The sequence below is a fragment of the Rattus norvegicus genome, chromosome 11 (assembly GCF_021556685.1).
Source record: "Rattus norvegicus strain SHRSP/BbbUtx chromosome 11, alternate assembly SHRSP_T2T, whole genome shotgun sequence".
In the NCBI taxonomy this organism is placed as follows: Eukaryota; Metazoa; Chordata; class Mammalia; order Rodentia; family Muridae; genus Rattus; species Rattus norvegicus.
The window spans coordinates 85,450,179-85,455,274 of record NC_141544.1 but is presented as its reverse complement, the minus strand read 5'-3'; the positions used below and the strand labels follow the sequence as shown (position 1 = coordinate 85,455,274).

General features: G+C 44.0%; 2 pseudogenes; one reads left to right on the top strand and one right to left on the bottom strand.

Moving 5' to 3' along the window:
• Cyld-ps2 (CYLD lysine 63 deubiquitinase, pseudogene 2) overlaps positions 1–328 on the bottom strand; it is a 10,016-nt pseudogene extending 9,688 nt beyond the window's left edge.
• A 2,595-nt stretch (positions 329–2,923) lies between these two features.
• On the top strand, positions 2,924–4,041 carry LOC148002657 (glyceraldehyde-3-phosphate dehydrogenase pseudogene; annotated as a pseudogene).
• The last annotated feature ends 1,055 nt before the right edge of the window (positions 4,042–5,096 follow it).

The following is a 5,096-nucleotide window of genomic DNA, read 5'->3' as shown; positions in this document are numbered from 1 at the left end:
TGCTGCAGCCCTGGCAGTGTCCACCTGTCACCTTTGTGTGCCTCACTTACGGACTCTGTGGGTGCCACATCTGATTAATTTAAAAAGCGGCAGCTTCCCTCCTCTCTCATTATAAAGAAATCCATTGGGCCTTGTCTTGACAGGTTCAGCGCAAAATGACAGATGGGGCTGAAGGAATGGTCCCCTCCCCCCACCCAGTCAGAGTTCCTTCACTGACCTCCCTCTGAAGCTTGGAGGGCAAGTCCTCGTGGCCAGGCTGCTGCTTTGCAGAGCACCGTGTGCTTGGAGTCTTGAGGGCAATTAAGAAAATTCTCTGTTGCCCCTGCATTTCAACCTTAGCATTGTCTCTGAATCTGTTAGTCCTCGTTTGAAGATTTTGTAAGAGTGTGTTGTTTATTCAACTGTGACAAACAAGTCATATTAGAGACCAAACTATGATTATAGAACATGGCTCCATTTATAGGCATATGTTTAACTATGCACCAGCAGTATATGCATTAGAAAGCTGAACGCATTGTAACAATCTGCTTGACCTGGTTGCCTCCATCCCCCGAAGGGAAGGTGGGGGTTGAGATTACATGGGTGGGGGTCTCTATACTCTGCATGGTTTGGATGCTTACTATGAATGAGATGACAATACAATGGCATTTTCACTAGAGAAAGAATGTATTGTTACATTGGCTTCACCTTTAACCATCGTGCTGAAACAGCTATTTGTCTCGTTTTGAGTCTTTCCCCATCCAAGCACGATGAGAATTACAGCGTGTACATCATAATTCTTAGCTGACAGTTTCACTTAATGTTGCTCCATTTGTAGTTGCCCGAGACTATAATTGGCGTAGTTTTATTAGCAGATGCTTAATTGTACATGGGCTCAATGTCTGTTTTTATAAAATAGCTTTCTTTGGAAATTGTACACTAACTTTTTGCCCACAGAGTTTATGTCAGAGCTGACAGCAAGGGGGTGAGCAATGGCTGACAAGTCCACTGGCGAGTCCTATCACCCGTTCCCATTAGTTTATAGGAGACAAGGTCGGAGAAATAATATAGTCTGTTAAAGATACATGGTTCCCACCCGCCCTTGAACGGCGGTGGTTTGGGAAGTCTCCTAGGGTGTGTGGCTGAATGTGGGTGTCTGTGCTTGCCGGCATATAGCTTCATTTTCACATTTCTATATCAGGTAAAATGAGGCCTGCGCTTGGAGCTATTCTGTTCTTCCCAGCTGGAAGTCAGTTCCTTACCACAGAAAATCCATCTGTACTTCTTCTGTAATGTGACTTCTTTTCATTTATATAGTCTTCAGCCCTAGATCCTCAGTTCCTTTCTTCATATATCCCTCCCTTCCTCTCTCCCTCCCTCCCTCCTTTTCTCCCTCCCTCCTTCCCTCTTTCCAGCCCTCCCTTCCTTTCTTCTGTTTCTTCCCTTTGGGGACAAGATCTCATTACCTGGCCTTAGCTTTAAACTCACAGAGCCTCTGCCTCCTCAGTGCTAGGATTAAACACGTGCACAACCACATCCAGGTCACATAGCTATTTTCTAAAACACTGCTTCTCAGCCTTCCTAACGCCGAGACCCTTTAATACAGTTCCTCATGTTGCGGTGACCCACGACCATAAAATTATTTTTGCTGTTACTTCATAACTGTAATTTTGCTACTGTTATGACTCATAATGTAAATATCTGTATTTTCTGATGGTCTTAGGTAACTCCTATGAAAAGAACATTTATTTCAAAAAAGGAGTAAAGACCTACATGTTGAGAACAGCTGTTCTAAACAGCTTAATAATATTACTAGGTGTTAGGGACAGAGAGATGGCTTATTGATTAAGAGCACTGACTGCTCTTCCAGAGAACCTAGATTCAATTCCCGGTATCTACATGCACTTGACAGGCATCTGTGACTCCAGTTCCAGGGGACCCGATGTCCTCTTCTGGCTTTTGTAAGCATCAAGTATGGACATGGTTCACAAAAACACATGGGTCCAAACACTCATAGACATATAATAAACTTAGAAAGTGAAAATAAAAGAGTTGTAGAAAAATAGATTACTTTCTTTACTCGAGGGGCTCATAAAGCTTTTTGCTTTAAATTGCATTCACATTTTATGTGGTATTTTCATTAAATATTTAATTAACATAATAATTATGCATACTTAAGAGACAGAGCATGATAGCTCTACACATATGTAAGATGGGATGATGGAATTGGGCAGTTAGTGTTTTCTTCTCCTTTGTCATTTCTTTGTTAGAAACTTTCAGCTTCTCGTAGTTCTTTTTAAAATAATTCCTAAATAGTTGTGAACTGTGCTCACTCTATCTAGGGTAGAATATGAGGACTTTTCCTCCTATGCAATTATATTCTGATTCAAGTTATGCAACTAATTTGCATTGCCTTACTATTCTCTATTTTATATTATAGATGGTCACTGTTCTATTCTTTACTTTATGCTATGACATGTGTGTGTGTGTGCGCATGCGTGTGCACATGTGTGTGTGTGTGTATATATGCATAGATGTATGTATCTATGTTCCTATGTTTGAGGAAATTATGGGGTCTAGACAGTCATGTTGTCCAGTTGCCTTCTCCTATGTTTAAGACAACAGGTCTGTGATGTTTCCAACTCTGGTTAGAGAAGCTTTATTTATTTATTTATTTATTTATTTATTTATTTATTTTCCTTTCGCACTGTGTAGTGGTTAAAGTAGAGATTCACAAGTAGACCTGGTGCTGAGAATAAGTGACTCAGATAATCCACAGTAATCCACAGTCTGGTTATCTGTATCAACCTTTCCCACCCGAGTCTCAGGGACAATTGCACAAGAGAGGAGGAAGTAATTTAAAAGCTGGGGGGCTCTCTGCTCCTCCCTGTTCCAGAGACAGCCACATCTTCTCATGCAGTGCCAGCTTCGTCTCATAGACAAGATGGTGAAGAATGGATTTGGCCATATTGGGTGCCTGGTTACCAGGGCTGCCTTCTGCTCTGCATCTGGCAAAGTGGACATTGTTGCCATCAACGACTCCTTCATTGACCACAACTACATGGTCTACATGTTCCAGTATGACTCTCCCCATGGCAAGTTCAATGGCACAGTCAAGGCTGAGAATGGGAAGCTTGTCATCAATGGGAAACCCATCTCCATCTTCCAGGAGCGAGATCCTGCTAACATCAAATGGGGTGACGCTGGTGCTGAGTATGTCATGGAGTCTACTGGCGTCTTCACCACCATGGAGAAGGCTGGGGCTCACCTGAAGGGTGAGGCCAAAAGGGTCATCATTTTCGCCCCTTCAGCTGATGCCCCCATGTTTGTGGTGGGTGTGAACCATGAGAAATATGACAACTCACTCAAGATTGTCAGCAATGCATCCTGCACCACCAACTGCTTAGCCCCCCTGGCCAAGATCATCCATGACAACTTTGACATCGTGGAAGGGCTCATGACCATGGTCTATGCCATCACTGCCACTCAGAAGACTATGGATGGCCCCTCTGGAAAGCTGTGGCATGATGGCCATGGGGCAGCCCAGAACATCATCCCTGCATCCACTGGTGCTGCCAAAGCTGTGGGCAAGGTCATCCCAGAGCTGAACAGGAAGCTCACTGGCATGGTCTTCCGTGTTCCTACCCCCAATGTATTCATTGTGGATCGGACATGCCTCCTGGAGAAACCTGCCAAGTATGATGACATCAAGAAGGTGGTGAAGCAGGCGTACAAGAGCCCACTAAAGGGCATCCTGGGCTACGCTGAGGACCAGGTTGTCTCCTGCAACTTCAACAGCAACTCCCACTCTTCTACCTTTGATGCTGGGGCTGGCGTTGCTCTCAATGACCACTTTGTAAAGCTCATTTACTGGACAATGAATATGGCTACAGCAACAGGGTGGTGGACCTCATGGTCTACATGGCCTCCAAGGAGTAAGAAACCCTGGACCACCCACCCCAGCCCAGCAAGGACACTGAGAGCAAGAGAGAGGCCCTCAGTTGCTGAGGAGTCCCCATCCCAACTCAGCCCCCAACACTGAGCACCTCCCTCACAATTCCATCCCAGACCCCATAATAACAGGAGGGGGCCTAGGGAGCCCTCCCTTCTCTCTTGAATACCATCAATAAAGTTCACTGCACCCTCAAAAAAATAAATAAATAAAAGCTGAGGGATGGGAAGGAGAGTCATACAATGTTGTCTTTTGGGTATGCCATGACCATTGCGCATATGAACCTTACTGAAGATGGTCACCCGTACAGGAGCTGCACAAGATCCACCCAGCGAAAATTCCAGCATTAGGTCAAAGAGGCGCTACCAACGTTCTCCATGTGTGAGAAGCAGCTGTCAGTTGGCAACTGTTAAAGTAGAGGAGAGTCACTATCTTAGCAAGCACAGCTGTCAGTCTGCTGCTAATGCTCTAATGAATGATGTCACACACACACACACACACACACACACACACACACACACGCAGCACTAAGTGAACCCAGTGAAACACTCATTTTAACAAGAAGGGCGTGGTTCTCAGTTCTCAGGAGGCAGAGGCAAGCAGATCTCTGTGGATTTGAGGCCAGTCTGGTCTACATAGCAAGCCCAGCCATAAGAATGAGGCCTTGTTTTGAAAACAGCAACAAGGAAAGGATGTGAAGTTGGGAAAAAGATGTGTTGGAGGTCTGGGAGGGGCTGGAATGAGATGGGTTAGCATGGTAAAATACATTACATAAATGCATGGCCCTTTAAAAGAATAAATAGGGACATTATTTGAAATATATACATTGATACATGTGGCTCTATCCCAATAAAGCATTCTTTACAGAAATAAGGAGTTCCCCTTTCTATGGGTCATTTGTTATTTTATTGTCTCTTTCATTATTGCCACCCTAATAATAGGAGGACTGAAGTCTCAATCACATTCCAACTTTTTTTTTTTTGGTAGAAAAGAAAAGAATATAAATGGTTAGAAATGAATCCATGCTACTGTATTAGGTAAAGTGTAGAATCTCAAACAGCTATGTTGTATTTCATTGTCTTTATTATTTTGGTCAAACTCATGAAGTCCATGAGCTTTGAGGATCCGTTGGAGAGTGCAGCAGCCGCCTTGGAAGTTTAAGCTG